The 22,733-nt window shown below is 42.8% G+C and overlaps 1 protein-coding gene and 1 pseudogene across 6 annotated transcripts in view; one reads left to right on the top strand and one right to left on the bottom strand.

The window, feature by feature from the left end:
• ENOX1 (ecto-NOX disulfide-thiol exchanger 1) overlaps window positions 1-22,733 on the bottom strand; it is a 1,047,374-nt gene that overhangs the window by 144,460 nt on the left and 880,181 nt on the right. The gene's annotated exons all lie outside the window — the stretch shown is intronic.
• Window positions 16,828-16,946, top strand: LOC135053773 (5S ribosomal RNA; annotated as a pseudogene).

Raw genomic sequence — 22,733 nt, 5'->3', positions numbered from 1 at the left:
AAGTTCATTCCCGGGAATGTGTCCCGGTATATTTGCCGGGACACATTCCCGGGAATGACCCTTTCACATTAGCGGGCTGACCCGGCATATTGCCGGGTCAGTGACGTCACCGCTGAGTCTCCCAGAGGCGGTGCTTGGAGATAATCTTCTCCAAGCACCGCCTCCTCCTATGAAGAGAACGGGTGCCGGGTCCCCTTGACCCGGTATACCCGTTTACACTGCCAGCTTCCCGGGTTCAACCCTGGTCGAGACCGGGGATGAAATCCCGGGATGCTCGTCCCGGGAAATGGACCCTGTACCCATTCACACTGAGAAAAATCCTGGGATGATGCGCGTTCACGTGCAATATCCCGGGATTTTTTTGCGAGTGTAAAAGGGGTATAATACACTGCTTCCCAGGTATGCATTGACACATATGTCAATGCGGCTGCTTTTCTGAGTATGTGCAGAGCAATTACAGGCAAGATATGCTGCACTAGCTGGCGCTCTGCATCAGACCCAATGTATTAGTCATGTATTATCTCCTGTAGGTAGCAGTATTTGATCCTTTCAATATAAAGTGTTTGCAGTGCATATGAAGCAGCAGTAAATTCGGTCTATAATCGCTCCTGTATAGATTAAACTCACTCTGTGTGTAATATGTAATATGTTGACATTAAAGTTGCCATTTTTCTCTTTCCTTAATTTGCATATACCATTTTTGCATTTTATAAGGGACCATTAAATCTAAAATACAATGACCCTTATATTTAAAAAAGCTGATATTAAAATAAAATTAAACACATACGTAAAAGTCTGTACTTTAGATACTTGACTGTATTCAGAAAGCTTTTGTTCTTGGCAATTAGTAGTTTCAACAGACAAAAGACAGGGGGCAGATGTACTAATGTGCATTGTTTGTGTGGCTTGGAGACTGAAAACTAAAACCGCTGCAAACCTATAAACTGAATGCTGTTTAGGCCCAGTCCATATTCTAAAACCAAATGGGCCCAGTCTCCTGGTAACCCTGGCCATTGAGTACCAGGGTAATACTGTTACTTTAAAGTGTATGATCGGGGATCCTTCAGCTAATGTGACCCTCTCTCTGCTCGTCTTCGGCAGGTAACTTGGACTCATAATGCTATCATACCAGCATCTGCTATGTGCCTTTTCTGTTAAACACTGCTATATAAATTGGAATGCAATTTGTATTAGTAGCTTTCAGTCTGTAGTAAGGCAGGAAATCATTGTGTATTAGTGGGGGTGTACTGGGCTGCCACACTTTGTTGTATACCTTTTGCTTTGGGTGTAGTCTTCGCTTCCTGGCTAGCCCACTTCCTCTACTCTGACCTCTCCATTATCATCCTCAGTGACTGTAACATCCCTATTGACATTGCTAAACCAGCATCCACTAATCTTCTTGCCCTCTCTTCCTCCTTTAGCCTATCTCAATGGACCTCTACCCCCACTCACCATCTCAGCCACTCCTTTGACCTTGTCTTCAACCACCAATGTGATCCATCTGTCTTCTCCAGCTCTCCCTTCCCGCTCTCTGACCACAATATACTCTCCTTTAGCCTCTCATCTCCTCCCCATGCCCAGACCCAGTGTCACCAGACGCAATCTCGTGTCTCTTGACACCGCTATCCTATCCTCCCTTGATACTCTCCTTTCTCCTCTATTCACTATGGTCTGCCCCAACCAGACAGCCTCTTTCTATAACTCCACCCTTCCCTCTGCACTTGATTCTGTTAGCCCCCGTCTGCAGTTCTAAACACTTACCATGGTACTCCAAACTGACCAGGTTCCTGTAAAAATGCTCATGTACCGCTGAGCGCCTCTGGAGGAAATCTCGCTCTCTGGACTTCCTTAATTTCAGGTTGATTTTATTTTACTACAGCTCTGCACTCTCCCTTGCCAAGCAATCCTTTTTCCAATCACTCATTTCTTCTCAGTCCTCTAATCAATGCCACCTCTTTTATACTTTCAGCACTCTCCTTTGCCCCCCCGCCTTCTCCCCTCCCACCTTCCCTTACTGCCACTGGCTATGCCTCCTTCTCCTCAAAATTTGTGGCAATCTAACACAAACTCTCTTCCCATCTCCCCTTGGCAGCCATACTGCCCCCGTCATCTTCTCCCCTTTACCACACCATTTTGAGCTCCTTCCACCCCACCACAGACAAGAAAGTCCACTCCCTCATCTTATCCTCTCCCCCCCCCCCCCCCCGCCTGCCCCTGGACCCCTTTCCCTCCCAATTCCTCTGCTCCCTCACCCCCACTGCCTGTTCCAACCTTGCTCACCTCTTCAACCTATCACTCACTACCAACATCTTTCCCTTACGATTTAAACACGCCCTTGTCTCACCTATTTTTTAAAAAGCCCAACCTTGACCATTCCTCACCTCACTAACTCCACTGCATCATACATCTCCAACCTCATCTCCCTACATACTTCTTCCCGCCCCCTCCGGTCAGTCAATGACCGTCGCCTCTCCTCTTGCCTGGTCACTGCATCCCATGCGCAAATCCAAGATTTTGCCTGTGCTGCCCTCCTTCACTGGAATGACCTCCCATGCTTTATTAGACTCTTACTGACCTTGCAAATCTTCAAACGGAAACTGAAAACCCACCCGTTCATCAAAGTGTACTCTTCAACATAACCTAGTCTCGAGGCTGATTCTCATGCCTTGGCCATTTCCTCCTGCTCGTGACTGTTTATCTCTTCCAACGGCTGCTCGCCCCCCAATAGTACGGCGATTACTTCTTTGCTTCCTTACAACTCATCTGTATTGTGTACTGAGAACTGAAGTGTTACCAGTGCTATGTTTTAGTTTTTTGTAATATAAAGTTCTGCGTACCCTGTATTATTCTAATGTATGTATGGCAATGCAAAACACTTGTGGTGCCTTATAAATAAAATATAATAATATGCTCTTGTGTCATTGCAAGTGCCAGTGTGAACTCAAGTCAATGTATACCAGCACTTGTAATGCCACAAATGTGTGCATTACAAGTGCTGGTCCTCTTGATAAATCAATAATATTGCTCCAGTAGATAAATAATTACTGTAGTGCACCAGTGATACCCCTTTCACATCGCACAAATAACCCGGTATCGACACGGCATATTGCCGTGTCGACACAGGTCAGTTTGCGACGTGAAAGCACTTTGCGTGAATTAGCGGGTCGCCTGACCCGGTAATTCAACCCGGTATAAAAGAAGGATTATACCCGGGTTGAATACCGGGTCAGGCCCAGTGTGAATGGGAGCCGCGTCGATGCGACACGGTTCTCATTCACAGCATAGGGAGAGGCGGCGCAGGAGATGAGCTCATCTCCCAGCGCCGCCTCCACCCCCGCCCCTGCTGCACCCCCCCCGCTGCTATGGCAACCGACCCGGTATATTGCCGGGTCGGAAAGCCATGAAAGGAGACCAAATGCCGGATTCCAACCGGTAAGGACATGTTTCTCTTACCGGGTGGGATCCGGCATTTGCGATCTGAAAGCGGTATAAGTAAATGTATTGCTCCAAGAAGTATTTTAATCAATTGTAATACTCCATTGCATAAGGTACTAAATATTATATATCCAATCAAAAACCATCACTGTGGACTGGAAGAACCTTAGAATCATCATCACACTAGCACCCGGTAAAAGAATATACCTACCTTATAGAACTTGCCTGGACACAGACCTCTCCAGTGATTGAAGGAAGTTATTGTTAAGAATGTACTAAATGGTTATGGAAGGGGCCACTGGTGACATTCATTTAATGAATAATAATTCTACATCTAATAAATACACATGATACATTTATGCCGCTTCCTCCAATTAGGCCAACAGACAGATGAGCTGTGTCTGAGAGTTATGCATGTAGTTACACATGAAATTACCACCTCAATACAAAACTGTGCAATAGAGAGTTGTGACAAAAAAAAGGCTCCAGCAATATGACGTTTTGTGTATAGGTTACAGACTAGGAACTTTGTGAAAAATGTACACCTGGACAATGCCAAGATCTGTGAATGTGGACTACTTAGTAAGCTTATATCAGTAATGGCACAGAATAATTTTTGTGTTGGTTATTGTGCATGTAACCAACAGATAATACTAAATATATAGGTTATTAAGATGTAGATGGGGTTTGGTAAAACCAAGCCAAGGCCACTAAATTTAAAAGGAAAATCCAGCAGAGCTTTTTTGGAGCTCTGTTCCAACTGTCTTCAGATGACCTTGCTGTAAAATTTTTGTGTGGAGAGGTATCTTTGAATTCCTTTATGAGGCTGTGCGCTGCAGGCAAACTGGGTCAGAAACTGGAATTGATATCGTGGACTGGGACAGGCTGTTATCGAAACCGAAGCACAGGCAAGAGGTTTTTGATAAATTGGTGCACACAATTATTTATTATCTCTGTCCATATATTATTACACCATCACATAGCTACATACTTGCTTGTGGCCCTATATTTCAGCACCATAAATACTTTGTGTCCTGAAAAAAACTCAAAAAGAACTCTTTACCTTCAGGACCAGGATCAAAACAACTACTGTATATATTTTTTTGTTTTCAGCACATGCAAGACATTGAGAGACAAACAATTCTGACATGCAAATCCTAAAACTAGGAGATTGATGGTTTCAGTGCATGTCTGGAAGGCATCATTTTCCGGCTTTATTTTCCGGGTATTTCGTAGAACAAATGTTTAGGATTATGCTGAGACAGTATATGGCTTAGGGCCTAATTCAGACCTGATCGCAGCAGCAAATTTGTTAGCAAATGGGCAATACCATGTGCACTGCAGGGTAGGCAGATGTAACATGTGTAGAGAGTTAGATTTGGGTGGGATACTTTGTTTCTGTGCAGGTATATACTGGCTGCTTTATTTTTACACTGCAATTTAGATTTCAGTTTGAACAAACCCCAATCAAATCTAACTCTGCACATGTTATATCTGCCCCCATTGCAGCGCACATGGGGGGTCTTTCCGAGTTGATCGCTTGTTAGCAGTTTTTTGCAGCCGTGCAAACGCTAAGTCGCCGCCCTCTGGGAGTGTATCTTAGCTTAGCAGAAGTACGAACGAATACATCGCAGAATGGCTACAAAAAAAAATTGTGCAGTTTCTGAGTAGCTTCAGACCTACTCAGAGCTTGCGATAACTTCAGACCATTCAGTTCCGGATTTGATGTCACAAACACGCCCTGCGTTCGCCCAGCCACGCCTGCGTTTTTCCTGGCACACCTGAGTTTTTTCGATCACTCCCTGAAAACAGTCAGTTGACACCCAGAAACGCCCACTTCATGTCAATCACTCTGCGGCGGCTATTGAGACTGAAAAGCTTTGCTAGACCTTGTGTGAAAATACATCGGCCGTTGTGAAAGTACGACGTGCGTGCGCACTGCGCTGCATACGCATGCGCAGAAGTGCCAGATTTTTACTTAATCGCAGCGCAGCGAACATTTTCAGCTAGCGATCAACTCGGAATGACCCCTATGGTTTTGCCCATTTGCTAACAAATTTGCTGCTGCAATCAGGTCTGAATTAGGCCCTTAGCTTTGGTACTATAGCTTCAGTTTAGGAAAAGAGTGAACACTACGCTAGGTAAAATAATAAAGGCAGGTGTGATGCTATACACTGTACAGTAAGTGCTATTTCTTTGGGGCCCACAATCAGAAAGTACAGTAGCACCATACTAAACAATTATAGCTGTATGGGGAAAGGGAGAAACAGAAAAGTAGCATTAGAGCCCATTCATGCTATGTTCTGGCACTGTATGTGCTGGGTAATACTGCTTCTATAGGTGCTACTGTACTTTATATATTCAAATTGACCGAAGTTGAATATGGCCATAAAGCAAAACAGTGCTCAGCGGTGATAGTGAAGGCTCCTTCCTGTGATAAGTGCGGTAAGGAAGAAATAAGAGCAAATCTTCTATTAAATGTGTTTTGCTCTTACAAAGTATACTGTAGGATGGTGTTGGGGTCATGCTATGCCTGCCACATGCAGGCTCGGGCAATTAATTAAAAGGCCAGACAAGTACTTTAACTTTTCATGAGGAGTCAGAACATTTTTGTGCTACTACTGTGGATAGGCAGATGCTGCAATTTCCTATTATCCAAAACAGCCCACATCTGTACACTGTAACATACTGTACACTCTAACAGACACATACAAAAGATCAGCTTAAAAAAAAAAACCTAGGCCCCCTCTTTTTCTTACAGTGCTTTCTCTTCCCAGAGGAAGAATAAAATGCAGTTGGAAATTCGAAGTAACATTTACAGAAAAAGATGGAATTAAAATTATGTTAGCAGAATGTGTTTTGTTAACAAAAGTCAAAACCAGATGTGATTGTTCAACATTAATAAAGGAATGGAATAGTATATGAGCATTTGAATATATCCAATCTAACGTTTTATTGCAACTACTTTGACATGAGCTATACAAATGTTTTATTTGTTCCCTAGAGCATTGGATAATGGAATGATGCACTGCAACTCAATGGATATATTCTGGTTATTCTAGGTTAAAGCCACCTGTGCCATCTACTCAGTGTCTACAGCTGGGGAGCAGAGAAGAAATCTGTGTCATTAGGATCTTCAGAAATAGATGTGGTGACCTCAGGTATCTCAGTATCCCTAATAGCTCAATAACTACATTTTTTAAACCAAAACATTTGGATTCCTCAACATGCACTTCGTAAATAGAACGTATACACACAACTCATTGCTATAAATCACGGACATTTGTACCCATGGTTATTGTTTTTTGGAGGCCGTAGAAGCGTCATTTTGCTCTACAATCATCATATGAGATTTCTAGGCAGGTTTTTTTTTTTAAAAACAACAAGACATCACTGTGTAGGATCATCTTCTGTAATCTCAGCTCAACCCCATAAATACATCAGGATGGGATTTAAATTAGTGTTTCATTCATGCACTTTGATATTTACTATGTATTACATTTTTCTCTGTAATAGCATTAATTTACTTTGGTATTTACATTTTTTACACTCATTTTAATTTTTCTATAACCTCATTTGGCTAGTTTAAGCTGTTCTTGTGGTCATAAAACTGTTACAGTAATCTTAAAGTCTTTAGATGGTCAATATGTAATATTATTGGATAAAATATTCACTACTTTAAATGTTGTTGGTTCATATATATATATATGAATATATATATATATATATATATATATATATATATATGGGCATTCAATATGCCGACTGTCGGGATCCCGGCGCTCAGCATACTGACAACTATTCTCCCTCTTAGCGTGTTTTATTGCATCTAATCTTAACTAATTCTTATTAAGAATAATGCACTCTAGCATCTGGACTTGTTAAATAGTTGAAATGCTCACGTGTGTTATTTTGCATGACTCTTCAGCCACAATAATATCACATGTCTGAGTAACCAGACTTAGAGGTCAGGCTAATTAGACTGCAGATGCATGTTGTTTACTTGGCTCTATAAAAAGGGTCTGCATATGCTCAAGCCTATCACTGTATTACTGGAGCGTCACAGTGCTGTACAGATGTACAGTACTTAGCCCAGGAGAGGCTGTTAACTTATCATGTTGACTGCTGTTCATCTTCTATCAGCTGTACCCTGTTATATTAAATAAAACCTACTCTGCTTTTGAATCAATAGGTGAACTCCCTTCCTAGCTCACATCCGCTATGTACCTACCAAATTTTAGGCATCTGACAATATTTTTAAGGGTATTTGTTTTGTAGAAACAATTTTTCCCCAACAGCACATAAGAGAACAAGATCGAGCAATGACATAGATGCCAATCACCTTCATAGCAAGGCGTTAGGCATTTATTAACAATGCAAGTGCGCAGGTTGTGCAAGTGTCAGCAAGGTGATATATATTGCATTGGTGAAATGGGTAGAACATGACAATACAAGGGTTCTTGAAACCATAAATTCAGCTAATATTTATAAGGGGAACCCATGTTTGCAAGCTGAGCAACATTAAAATAAGTAGTCATGGACCAAACACACAATCTGCCTTTGAAATAATATTCCCAGAGTAGTAATGAACAATCCTATGCATTACAGTTTTTACTCGCTGTTCCTCATTCTCGATTGCATATAATGAACTAGCCTAAACCTGAGCAAGTAGTAAACTCATGAACAGAGATTAATAAATCTGTAGCAAAGTCTCAGGCAAATTAAAATTCACAATGGTAAAGACCATTTGTAGAGACTTGAGGTTCCACTAATACTTTTACTTTGACATTCAATTTACAGAATGTATAGTCCTATAAAATAGTCCCACAGCAAGACAATGCAAGTGTTAGTTCATTTTGATGTGTAGTGTAGTTGTAGTATAATAAAGTTACATAAATACATAGAATTTGGCGACAAATAAGAACCATTTGGTCCATCTAGTCTACCATTTTAAGGTTAGGTTATTAGGGTCTGGGGTTAGACTAGAGTTAGGGGTCTGGTTAGGATTAAGGGTGAGTGTTGGGGTATTAGTGTTATTAGGATGAAGGTATTAGTGTTAGGGGTTAGGATTATAGTATCAGGGTATTCACGTTAGGGTATAAGTGTTGCGATTTAGGTTGAGGGTTAGGGTATTCATGTAAAGGGTTAGGATTAAAAATTAGGGTGAGGGTTAGGGTATGTGTACAGATACATACAGCCAGGTGACAGAGGTCAAGCTCAGAAGTGTGTCCAGGGTGATTTGTAGGAGTCATAAGGAAAAGCTTATCTATGTGCAAATGTGCTTGTGCATCAGATATAGTTTTAACTTTTTATTATAATTATTATTTTCCTGTGTAGTACACCGTCTGAATCTGACACGACCCTGCAGGAAAGGTATGTATATCATTACAACATGCCATATTACAGAATACAGAAATAACGTATCTACAGTATGTGCAAATGTTGTCATTGAGCATCAGATATAGTTTTAACTTATTATTATTCTTTTCCTCTGTGTAGTATAAAATCTGCATCCTCTGTAAAGGAGAGATATGTATATCATTATAAAAGGTCATATTATGAAATAAAGAAAAAGCTACAGCTACTGTAACAATACGTCAAAATATGCCCCCTCACTGATTATGTGCAGGGTACTATAATGAACATGCCCCCATATATTGCAGACCTCAGCACATGTCAATGCTACCAGCTAATCTAGCAACCTTACATCTGGCTCTGCTTAGCAGCATTACTAAATGTATTGGTGAGAGATTATTAAATTTAACAGCGGATAAAAGACCAATTGCTGATAATTTGGAGTCCTGCTGGCGATCTGGCATTTTATTTCCTGACAAAAAACCTCTCTGCTGTAAACAGCACATTTTAGCTGCATGTAGTTAGTGCTATACAGTACCATTACTATACCAGTATGTTTACAAGCAGAATATAATGTACGTGGCAGCAAACTGAGGATCATAAAAACATCTGTGACTGTTTAGTTTAAGATAAGGAGCAAAGGTCACATAAATGCAATAATTGCCATTGGTTACTGTCAGTAATGCAGCATGAAGAGCTCTATTGCCAGGGAAAATAGGTATTTTCTTCCATGATAGAGCCCAATCCAACATAGCTTAGTTTCTCAAACTCGGTCCTCAAGATATATTTGGAATGGAATTAAAATGATAAGGGGAAACCTTGTGGAGAATTTTGCGAAGGAGTTCAACAAGTAAACTGAGACTCTTATGGAATAGTAAACAGGTATGGGTCGAAGGGTGTAACCACTGAGGAGAGTTTTAATTCCAGATAATTAGACTACAGGCGGTTGAGTGAATGTAGAGTGTGTAACTTGGGGCATATTTGAGAAAAGGAGATTTATGGTAGACTTACCATGGTTAAATCTCTTTCTACAAGGTACATTGGTTCCACAGGGAAACATCGGGGTGTGGAGATGGATCTTGATCCAGGCACCAAAAGCTAAAGCTTTAGACTGTCCCAGGATGCATTGGGGCCTCCTCTATATCCACGCCTCTAGGCACTGTGAGCTCAGTTTCGTTAACCAGTCCAATGCAGGAGCAGTTAAAAGAGAAAGTAGATGTTAGTCACATAGAACCACGTTCTCACAACAGGGGTAGGGACTAGCGGCTAATGCCATACAAACCCATAGAAGCCAGGTGCGTCAGGGCGGGCGCCCTGTGGAACCAATGTACCTCGCAGAAAGAGATTTAACCATAAATCTACAATAAATCTCCTTTTCTGCAGCGGGGTACATTGGTTTTCACAGGGAAACCCTTTTGGATGTCCTAAAGCAGTTCCTCAAGGGAGGGGACGCGGCGTAGTGGGTATGAGAACCCAGCGTCCAAAGGAAACATCCTGGGAGGCAGAAGTATTGAAGGCATAGAATCTAAGGACCATGTAGCCGCCTTGCTCAACTGTTCAGCGGACGCGCCTCGGCAGACCACCCAAGAAGGTCCAACAGACCGAGCAGAATGGGCTTTGATAGCAGCAGGAGCTGGGAGTCCAGCCTGCACATACGCTTGTGCAATCACCATTCTAATCCATCTGGCCAAGGTTTGCTTATTGGCAGGCCAGCCATGTTTGTGAAACCCAAATAGTACAAAAAAGGCATCTGACCTCCTGATACGAGAGCCCTTATCACATCCAAAGACCACTCTTTGGAGGACAAATCAGAAAAGATAAAGGCCGGAACCACAATCTTTTGATTAAGGTAAAAAGATGACACCACCTTAGGCAAATAACCAGTGCGAGTTCTAAGAACTGCCCGGTCACAGTGAAAAATCAGAAAGGGTTGACGACAGGACAGAGCGCTAGGTCTGACACCCTCCTAGCAGAGGCAATAGCCAGTAGGAACAGGACCTTGACCGTGAGCTATCTAAGGTCCACTGACACAAGAGGTTCAAATGGAGACTCTTGAAGGGCATTCAGGACACCAGACAGATCCCAGGGAGCCACAGGAGGTACATAGGGAGGTTGAATCCATAAAACACCCTGAGTGAAAGTATGAACGTAAGGAATAGTGAAACTACACTGACAAGGCAGAAATATGAACTTTGAGGGAGGCCGGACAAAGGCCTAAGTCCAGGCCTTGTTGCAGAAAAGCCAGAAGTCTGGAAGTACTTAATTTGCAAGCATCGTAATTCTTGGCAGCATACCAGGTGAAGTAAGAATTCCAGAAACTGTACTAAATCTGCGCAGATGCCAGTCTGCGGGCTTTCAGCATAATTTGGACAACCGCCTCAGAGAATCCTTTGGCCCTCAGGAGTGAAGCTTCAAGTGCCATACCATCAAAGTCAGTGTGGCCATGTCCGGGTAGACACAAGGGCCCTGAATGAGGAGGTCTGGGCATTGAGGAAGTAGGATGCTCTATCGATAGACCCTGTAGGTCTTAGAAACAATGCCGTCTGTGCCATGCTGGAGCGACTAGAAGTAGTATTCTTCCTTCTTGTTTGAACTTCAGCAGTACTCTGGGCAGGAGTGACACTGAAGGGAACACGTAGGGCAGCCGAAAGTTCCATGGAATTGCCAGTGCGTCCACGAAAGCTGCTTAAGGATCCCTGGTTCTTGATCCGAAGACCAGAACTTTGTGATTGTGTCGAGAAGCCATCAGGTCTACATCCGGGAGGCCCCACTTGTCCACTAGAAGTTGAATAACTTCCTGATGAAGACTCCACTCTCCGGCGTGCACGTCCTGACGACAGAAAATCCACTTCCCAGTTGAGGACTCCGGAATGACCACTGCCGATATTGCTGGCAGATGGCGTTCCGCCCAACAAAGGATTTTTGACACTTCCATCATAGCCATGCGGCTTCGAGTGCTGCCTTGATGGTTTATGTATGCCACCGTGGTGGCGTTGTCTGAATGTACCTGAACAGGCCTGTTCTGTATCAGAAGCAGGGCGAGAGAAAAAGTATTGAACACTGCCCACAATTTCAGAATGTTTATCAGGAGGAATGGTTCCTCCTTGGTCCACCGACCCTGGAAAGAGTGTTGCTCCAAAACCGCACCACAACCCCTCAGACTGGTGTCCATAGTCCATAGGACCCAGTTGGGGATCGAGAAGGGACGGCCCCTGCTTAACTGCTGGTCCTGTAGACACCAGATCAGTGACAGATGAACCTCCGGAGTCAAGGAGACCATGTGAGACTTGATCCGATGAGGCAGGCCATCCCACTTGGAAAGGATTAACCTCTGCAGAGGGCGGGAATGAAATTGAGCGTACTCTACCATGTCGAAAGCCGACACCATCAGGCCTAGTACTTGCATCGCCGAGTGTATCGACACTCTTGGGCGAGCACGTTATAAAACTTGTAATCAGTCGTCCCCACCGTTTTCAATTCTTTGTCAATGTCCTCAAATACGGTACATGCAAGACAAATGATGGGGAATCATAGTGCAGACTTATACAAGTTTATTTAAACACATTTACAATTAAAAGAATTAGCACGCATACCCTCAGTGACCTTCAGAGGAAGGCACAGTAAATGGCATATAGGGGTAATTAAGAAGCTCCCCTATTAAGCTATACCTTCACCGAGTCCTGGGCCGCAGTAAACACCAACGCGTTTCAACCGGTAGGGTCTTTGTCAAGGTCTCCTAGGACGAGACCAGATAAGAGAGTTTATTTCTGACTTTACTGGGACTTCTTTGGATTTATTCTAAGAGATAACTACAGATGGGTTTTACACCCATAGACATCTAACACAGAGTGTCTTATACCCTTTTATCAGTGAGCAGGATTTTTTTCTGTTTTTCTATTAGGTAGGCAAGTATGTTTTAAATCACTTTTTTTAGGCAATAAATTTGTATTAGTGCAACACAGTGTTATAGGTAAGGCTATGGGATACAACAAGAATTTTGCAAAGGAATAGAAACAGATAACATTCAGACAGCTTCCAGCACCAACTTTCAGGGATTTACCGGCATTACAAATATGAGGTTTATTAAAAAATGTCTGTATGGCTGTCCAGAATATCCTATAGCAGTATTGTGGGTGCAGTATGATATCAGTGCTACATTTAATTAGATCCTAGACTATGGCCCATAATTGATAGATTAGGGACCAAGTTCTACAAGTGTGGAAAAATGTGCCCACCTCCCGACACTGCCTCCTACACATTACACAGTAAACGTTAGAGCTGTGCTGATAGGAACCTTAAAATAGCTGTTCAACATCTTACGAGTGATCATCCCTCATTTATTATTTACAGTTTCTTATATAGTGCAGCATATTTTGTTGTGCTTTACAATTGGAAACAACAGTGATAAAGCAAACTGGGTAATAACAGACAGACATAGAGGTAGGAAGGCCCTGCTCGCAGGCTTTCAGTGTATACCATCATTGTCCGAAGCTTTCACCAAGTAATGAGGATCATATTAATAAGGGTTTATGTCCAATACAGAGTTGTAAATTGCTGAAATATTACCCTTTCCACCCACCATGTAAATGCAGTCTTTGAAAATGAGAGGGCTTGCACAAAACTAAAAATTTTGCATGATATTGCAGACCACAGGCCAGATGTAACGAAGTCTGAGTTCAGCGGCTATGAGGGATGCCAGCCAAAAAGGAAGAAAAAAATAATAATAATAATAATAATAATAATAAAAATAAGGAAATCACAATCTGGCAAAATATGTATGCAGTTCAAGGGGATCCTATATATATATATATATATATATATATATATATATATATATATAATCGATAAGGTACAAATGACCATCAAAAGCTTATATTGATCTGCATTGATCAAATAATACATTTCTCACACTCAACATATTCTGTACCTGGTAAAGGAAAATGTGTATTGTGGTGATGATAACCGTAAATACACTGTTGTGTCTTCCTGCCTTTACAAAGTATTAGGTAGGAAAAAAATGAAATAAAGGAGAGGTGATGAATTCCCTGGGTGCCTACTGTCCCCTATGGCTTCTACTTACCAGCCGTGTACCTGAGGTAGCGAACGGCTGGTTGAGAGTGCCAAAATATGGGAACAGGCTTCTGGGTGAAGAAAGACAGATTGAATCTGTTTTCACTCTGGAATTTCCTCTATGACCCCTGATGATGTAAACCAGTGCAGGGGAAAATGGGGAGTCCTTTGTGATGAGACTTCAATGAAAGGAAGGTGTAAATTAGAATTAAGACACTGAGAATGGCACAGAAAATTTACAATTTGCAATGTATAGATGTGCCCAAAGAACCAGCAGATAATAATAGTAGTAGCTCGCTAAATGAAGAGAATTAGTCCTGACACCTGGCACGGGAAATGACCATGCGATGGGTCCCTATTGATTCTACAGCACCATGTATTCACCATGTACCATTGGAGACAGCTTCTACTTGCAAATAAGTGGTATAGCTATGGGCGCGGCATGCGCACCAACATATGCTAATCTGTTTTTAGGCTGGTGGGAGCATAAACAAGTATTTGGAGAAGAAAATTAGCAATATACCGACCACATTGTCTCATGGTGGCGGTACATTGACGATATCATGCTGTTATGGGAAGGTGACGAGGAAACACTGCTTTCCTTCATCAACAAACTGAACCAAAACTCTCTTAACACACCACATCAGCCTCGAATCCGTTCCCTTCTTGGATTTGAGACTCTATAGAGGTTCCAATCACATGATACAAACTGAACTATTTAGAAAAGAAACCTCTACAAACAGTCTCCTACATCAAACCAGCGCCCACTTCCCCCCGATAATTGAAAACCTACCTAAAGGGGAATTCTTGTGTTTGAGGAGAAATTGCTCTGATAATCAGACATTCCAACTACAATGCCAGGAACTATCTATAAGACTGGAAAAAAATCAGTCTAGGTATCCGTGGAGAGGACCTCGCGCTCGAACTCCTCAAAAAAGAGAGTGAGTGGACCTTCAATTTAGGCGCACTTATACCGCATGGACTGATTTGAGTATATTAACAACAGTGTCTTTATCTGATTCGACATACGTGGAAAAAAAGGAGAAACCAGAAAAAAAAAGAGACCCAAATATGCTCTTTTTATATTCCATATGTTAGCTAGGGATTTGATATACACTACTTATCCGCACCTTACATATAGACTACTAATTCCAATAAGTATTCACTTGTATACCTAATTCCAGCTCCTATTATCTACCTCTTTTACTTACTCACAACAATACACCCTTTTATGATTACTCCTACCCTTGCCCTGCATTATACTTCTGCCCGCACTCCACAATAATACTTCCCCCTTCTCACATATAACCCTATGACATACCTATCTATCCCCACTTATCACATACTTCTTTATCCCCATTCACTATGGCTGATCTTCTATGCATATCACATACAGTTTCTTCACCTTTTTAAATATATGCAGCTCCTCTCTATTCCAAGAACACTCATGGTCTGCAACCACTACTCATTCACTATCACTTTTATGTTGTTATCAACACAATTGGTCTCATTGACTTTCATGTATATTTTATAGCTTGCACCTTCTAGTGACACATTTAGTGACAAATTATAACATTTTATAGTTTGCACCCTTTAGTGACACACTGCTTGCACCTTTAGCACAGCCCCGTACGTACCACCCTTTCATTAGGAGCCCTGCAGCTTATCTTGATAGCGCTCTGCAACTAATCCAATAAACTTCTCCCTTTTTCTTTTTCATACTCCGTTGTATTATCATGTTATTTCGTTGTGTGGCAACTGTAACAGCTGCCTAACAACCGTACACTACAAAACATTTTGTTTTGTTTGCACTTCCTTCCTAATCATTTATATAGGTTGCTAGGCAACCGCCCATTACACAGCATCTTATTTTGTTTCCACCCTTGGCGTCTCCTTTGGTTACCTGGCAACTACATAACACAGAGCATATTGCTCCCGTTCCATCTTCACTGATAGCAGCACACATTTACATACCACGGAGCATATTGCTCCCATTACATCTTCACTGATGGCCGCCTGCATTTACATACCACAGAGCATATTGATCCCGTTACATCTTCACTGATGGCTGCCCGCATTTGCCAATAGGCAAATGCTTACTACAGAGCATCTTGCCTTGACTACACTTTAGCCTCTAGCCGCCATTACTGGTTACTAGGCCACAACCAGAATTATAGTATTACGCCCCCTGTCTCTCATTTGTTACCCTCCGTTACCTGGCAACATCTATCACACGGCCAATATGATACATTTACTCATACGCAATTAACAACTATATTGGCCGCATTATCCCAACGCTTCATTTCATCCCAGCGTTTCATATATTGGCCGCATTACCTCAGTGTTTCATTTCTTTCTATACAACAAACAACAGCTTTAATCAGTGTATTTATGGTTTACTTCACTTAAATGTATTACTCTGTGAGACTTTCAGATGAACTCTTATTGGTTGCTCAACCATACCTCATCAGTCATGTGACCTTCTTATCCAATCAGGTATTAGTATTGCTTTCTGGATCACTTCCTGCAGATCCCCCTCCCACTCTACTAACTCCTATCACTCACTAAGATGAGGATATATGCAATAGGACACCCCCAATACACCTGGTGAACAAGCCCACACACTGGCGAAACGTGCGTCCAGATCCTAGTCCATCTGTGGACTTCCTCATAATCTCAACTCCTGGTAAAATCATGTACAGTATTTTTTCAATTATTACCAATTTTCTTCATTTACCTAAACTGTGTAATTTTGTGTTTGATTGATAACCTTATGTGATACTATCATATATTGCCCCATATCCAGGGCACCTTTGAATTGCTAAAGGCAGTATGCCCACTCTCTATTTTCTCAATTTGAGTATTATTACTGTTTACTATTTTTGACAGACATTTAATCCAGCCCAATTAGCTCGCTTTAAGATTACTATCTTTCTAAATTACACCTGTAAAAGAGGATTCCCACAATTCTACAGCCATTCCACACTGGTTGTGCCCGATCCCATCTGATCTTGGAAGCAATACAGTGTTGGGCCTTGCCAGTACCTAGTTGGTAGACCACCAGGGAATACATGGTGCTGTAGAATCAATAGGGACCCATCGCATGGTCATTTCCCGTGCCAGGTGTCAGGACTAATTCTCTTCATTTAGCGAGCTACTATTATTATCTGCTGGTTCTTTGGGCACATCTATATATTACATCATAACACTGTAAATTTTCTGTACCATTCTCAGTGTATTCATTCTAATTTACACCTTCCTTTCATTGAACTCTCATCACAAAGGACTCCCCATTTTCCCCTGCGCTGGTTTACATCATCAGGGGTCATGGAGGAAATTCCAGAGTGAAAGCAGATTCAATCCAGCTTCCTTCTCCCAGAGGCCTGTTCCCATATTTTGGCACTCTCAACCAGCCGTTCACTACCTCAGGTACACGGCTGGTAAGTAGAAGCCATAGGGGACAGTAGACACCCAGGGAATTCATCACCTCTCCTTTCTTTCATTTTTTTCCTACCTAATACTTTGTAAAGGCAGGAAGACACAACAGTGTATTTACGGTTATCATCACCACAATACACATTCTCCTTTACCAGGTACTGCATATGTTGTGTGTGAGAAATGTATTATTTGATCAATGCAGATCAGTATAAGCCTTTGATGGTCATTTGTACCTTAATCGATTATATATAAGGCTCCCCTTGAACTGCATACATATTTTGCCAGATTGTGATTACTTTATATAATAATTATAATATAGTTAATGTATTATTATTATTTATTATAATTATCATCATCATTATTATTAATTTTTCTTCTTTAGTTTGTGAACTAACAAACTACAGCTGACTACTACAGTGATTTGCAGGACATTGCAATCACTCAATGACCAGCTGTGACATATCCCATAGTTTATAAACTGGATAAATGGGACGGTCATCACTAGGAAAGGTTTTTAATGCATATCAATAAAGTTTAAATATTTTATATTCACACAATGTTGTCAAGAGTGCCCTAACACAAGAGTCTTCTTTTCTCTCTGTACATATACATAATTTATTTGACTTTAGAGTGTACCACCAACCACAGTTATTGCCTTGAAAAAGGCCGCATTTTACATATGTTGGTTCCAATCATGTTACTTTCAAATTTGGTGTACAGAGGGAAAAAGTAGCAGGTGCATTATCTCACACTAGCTCAACCTGCAATAACCAGAGGCGTTTAGCATATTTCTGGCCAGGGCTATGAGCTTACCCACCGCATCAAGGTAGCCTCTCATTGGGTAAGTCCCTAACACTAACTATAGGGGTTCAGGTCCGGGGGGCAGGACACCCCAGAGCCACCCAGCCAGACAACCCCAGGGCATCGCAAGAGTGATACAAATAAAGGGTTAAAGAGGTAGGAGCAGCTGCTGCTACATGTGTGAGTAATGTGAGCAGTAAAAGAAAATGATGTGAAAGTGTTACATATACATAAAACAAACTATAAGTGCCATAGTGTAATTAAATAGTGTTAGGTTGCGATGCCCCAGGGACGTCCAGCCTCGGCAGATACAGGGAGCCCCGCACCCCAGAGAATCCCCCCAATATTGACTGCCATAGTAAACAAAATGTAGGAGTCTTACCTCAGTGTGCTCATTCCACATATGCAGGCCAGAGTGCTAGACTATTTAAAATCAGTGGGGGGATTCTCTGGGGTGCGGGGCTCCCTGTACCTGCCGTGGCTGGACGTCCTTGGGGCATCGCAACCTAACACTATTTAATTACACTATGGCACTTATAATTTGTTTAATATATATGTAACACTTTCACATCATTTTCATTTACTCCTCACATTACTCACACATGCAGCAGCAGCTGCTCCTACCTCTTTAACCCTTTATTTGTATCACTCTTGCGATGCCCCGGGGGTTGTCTGGCTGGGTGGCTCTGGGGTGTCCTGCCCCCCGGACCTGAACCCCTATAGTTAGTGTTAGGGACTTACCCAATGAGAGGCTACCTTGATGCGGTGGGTAAGCTCATAGCCCTGGCCAGGAATATGCTAAACGCCTCTGGTTATTACATGTTGAGCTAGTGTGAGATAGTGCACCTGCTACTTTTTCCCTCTGTACACTGTATTAAGTCTCAAGCAGAGTAGCACCTCTTTACCTAATTAAGGTGTGCAAATTAGGGCCCCCTTCCCTTTGTACTTTCAAATTCGCCCATGAGATTACATTTTGAGTGATACTGTGCAGAATCAACTCCTTTCTTTCACATTTTTTTTTAAAGGGGCAATCATATACAAGGCTAACCCATGCCCTGTAAATGATTGCCCCTTTAAAAAAATGTCAGAGTCCCGCTGGCTTTCTGCAGGGCCATTCAACTTGTACTTCATTACATCCCACCCCACGCACCCCCCCCCCCCCCCTCTCAAGTCCACCTTGTCTACACAGGGATTGTGAATGAGTGCCTTTTAGAAAACCTTTATTCAAAGAATCAATTTACATAAGATTAGAGAGGATTCAACACTTGACTACTGTTCCTTATCAGCAAAGCTATTTGCAGAAATATTACTCTAAAAGCATCAAGACTGATACTCACATAGCAGAAGTATTTCTTTATCTCTGTGTCAACCTTTACCACCCTGAATGGAAATGAGCAAACACTGAACAGATATACCTCTTTCTGCAGTGGGGTACATTTGTTTCCATATTGAAACATCGGGGTGTAGACATGGATCTTCATCCAGGCACCAACAGGCTAAAGCTTTAGACTGTCCCAGGATGCATTGGGGCCTCCTCTTTAATCCCGCCTCCAGGCACTGTGAGCTCAGCTTCGAGTTGGTGCCTGCACTGGGCAGCCCTGAAAAAGCACTTTCATGTCAGGGTGACATTCTGTGCTGCGGCTCTGAAACCTCCCCAGCAGTGTTGCATACTCCCGCTGGCTCAGTTCCCGGGTACTTGCGGCGGGTACACTCCGGCATTGGGCACACGGTCGCAGCGCTCTCCTGGTTCACGTGGCTGCTACGAAGGGAGGAGGAAGAGGGTCCCCCAGGTGGGACCTGACATTAAATCGCGTTCCGATCGTAGTCTAGGCTGCTACGAAGGGAAGAGGTAAGAGGGTCCCCCAGGTGGGACCTGACATTAAATCGCGTTCCTATCGCAGTCTAGGGAGATGGACTGCGACGCTGGCGTGGACACTGTCACCGAGCAGGGACCCCACTATATCCACCAGGGCATAGGAGCACAGGTCAGGTATACTAATGCCCACTTTAATAAGACTCCATAGTACCAGGTGGTGAGGACCAGCATAAGGGAGACAGTGCTTGACCTGTAGCCCCGGCTCTGCGTGCCATCTACTGCTGGTATTCTCACCCTCGAGCTGCCTCACACTCTTCCTCACTCCCTGACTGAGACGCTGGGCGCCATCTTCTAAGCATAGCTGCGACTGGTCTCCGGGACTGCAGGGCAAGGTCTCCCCTGTAAATCTGCCTGTACATCAGCGCTGTGATTTTACAGACACTTAAGTATTCTACATGTCAATATAAAGACAGCGTTAGTTAAAAACAAGTGTACCTGTGCCAGAATATATTGTACGAGTATTCTGATATATACATCCGGTCTAAGACCGCGCTTTGTTTTATAAATATATATATATATATATATATATATATATATATATACATACATACATATACACACATACACATATACTAGTCCAGTGCAGTTTTATTGTCTTACTAAAATAATTATCTGCATTGTCACTGTGACTGTGTGTGCCTGTATCTGCTGTGTGGATTTCACTTTCGGTGTATCCCAGCTTAGTCTATCACTGTATTCTGTACCCTAAAGGACTAGGTGCGTCAGGGTTTCATATACAGTGCTTCACAGTATTTACCGATTAAGGTATTCTATTGTGTACTCAGTCACATAATACCGGATTTAATCGCTGGTGTTGTGTACTGGGGACTCAGTCGCATGATACCGGAATTATTTGCTAGTGTTGTGTACTGTGTCCGCGGTCACATACTAGGGAACTTATTCGCAGGTATTGTACTTTGGCTGTATCGTACTAATACGCTCTATTGTTGCATTTACTGAAAATGTCTAACACAAAGGGCGGGAAATCCGAGAACGCTCCTGCATCATGCAGTGCATGCGCCAAGGATTTGCTTGAGGGGGAAGTTTTGTTTGATGGTCTGTGTACTATGTGCCATACATCTCCCAATCAGTCCGCAGTTCCTGTAACCAATCAGGAGCCTACTTGGGAGGCATTCTCAACTATGTTAAAAATGCTGGTGCCTCCTGTACCATTACAGTCACATACTGTCCCTATGGTAAATCCGCCTTGGGTGGATAATTTGTCTACCCAGTTGCAGAAATTGAATCAATCTTTGGTTAGACATAAGACTGCCCCAAGCCACTCTCATGTCATAGGGTCATCTAAGCAGGCCACTTCCTCCTCACAATCCACTAATCTCTCTGAAGATTCTTCTGATGAGGACAGGGAGCACACTCTCCCGTCAGACACTGACACAGCTGCTTCTGACGAGGAATCTACAACTCAGGTTGATGTCCCTGACATAGTGATTGCTATTAAGCAGATACTGCAAATATCAGATGATGATGATGATTCCACTACAGTGTCTAAAAAAACATGATAAGTTTAAGCGTCAGAAAGTAACTAAAAATAAGAATTTACTCACCGGTAATTCTGTTTCTCGTAGTCCGTAGTGGATGCTGGGAACTCCGTAAGGACCATGGGGAATAGCGGGCTCCGAAGGAGGCTGGGCACTCTAGAAAGATCTTAGACTACCTGGTGTGCACTGGCTCCTCCCACTATGACCCTCCTCCAAGCCTCAGTTAGGTACTGTGCCCGGACGAGCGTACACAATAAGGAAGGATTTTGAATCCCGGGTAAGACTCATACCAGCCACACCAATCACACCGAACAACTCGTGATATGAAACCCAGTTAACAGTATGAAACGATAGAGCCTCTCAACAGACGGCTCAACAATAACCCGATTTAGTTAACAATAACTATGTACAAGTATTGCAGATAGACCGCACTTGGGATGGGCGCCCAGCATCCACTACGGACTACGAGAAACAGAATTACCGGTGAGTAAATTCTTATTTTCTCTAACGTCCTAGTGGATGCTGGGAACTCCGTAAGGACCATGGGGATTATACCAAAGCTCCCAAACGGGCGGGAGAGTGCGGATGACTCTGCAGCACCGAATGAGAGAACTCCAGGTCCTCCTCAGCCAGGGTATCAAATTTATAGAATTTTGCAAACGTGTTTGCCCCTGACCAAGTAGCTGCTCGGCAAAGTTGTAAAGCCGAGACCCCTCGGGCAGCCGCCCAAGATGAGCCCACCTTCCTTGTGGAATGGGCATTGACAGATTTAGGCTGTGGCAGGCCTGCCACAGTATGTGCAAGCTGAATTGTACTACAAATCCAACGAGCAATAGTCTGCTTAGAAGCAGGAGCACCCAGCTTGTTGGGTGCATATAGGATAAACAGCGAGTCAGATTTTCTGACTCCAGCCGTCCTGGAAACATATATTTGCAGGGCCCTGACAACGTCTAGCAACTTGGAGTCCTCCAAATCCTTAGTAGCCGCAGGCACCACAATAGGCTGGTTCAGGTGAAACGCTGACACCACCTTAGGGAGAAACTGGGGACGAGTCCTCAATTCTGCCCTATCCATATGAAAAATCAGATAAGGGCTTTTACATGATAAAGCCGCCAATTCTGACACTCGCCTGGCTGATGCCAAGGCCAATAACATGACCACTTTCCACGTGAGATATTTCAGATCCACGGTTTTTAGTGGCTCAAACCAATGTGATTTCAAGAAATTCAACATCACGTTGAGATCCCACGGTGCCACAG

The sequence above is a fragment of the Pseudophryne corroboree genome, chromosome 2, assembly GCF_028390025.1.
Source record: "Pseudophryne corroboree isolate aPseCor3 chromosome 2, aPseCor3.hap2, whole genome shotgun sequence".
In the NCBI taxonomy this organism is placed as follows: domain Eukaryota; kingdom Metazoa; phylum Chordata; class Amphibia; order Anura; family Myobatrachidae; genus Pseudophryne; species Pseudophryne corroboree.
This window is presented reverse-complemented; position numbering and strand designations above follow the sequence as displayed.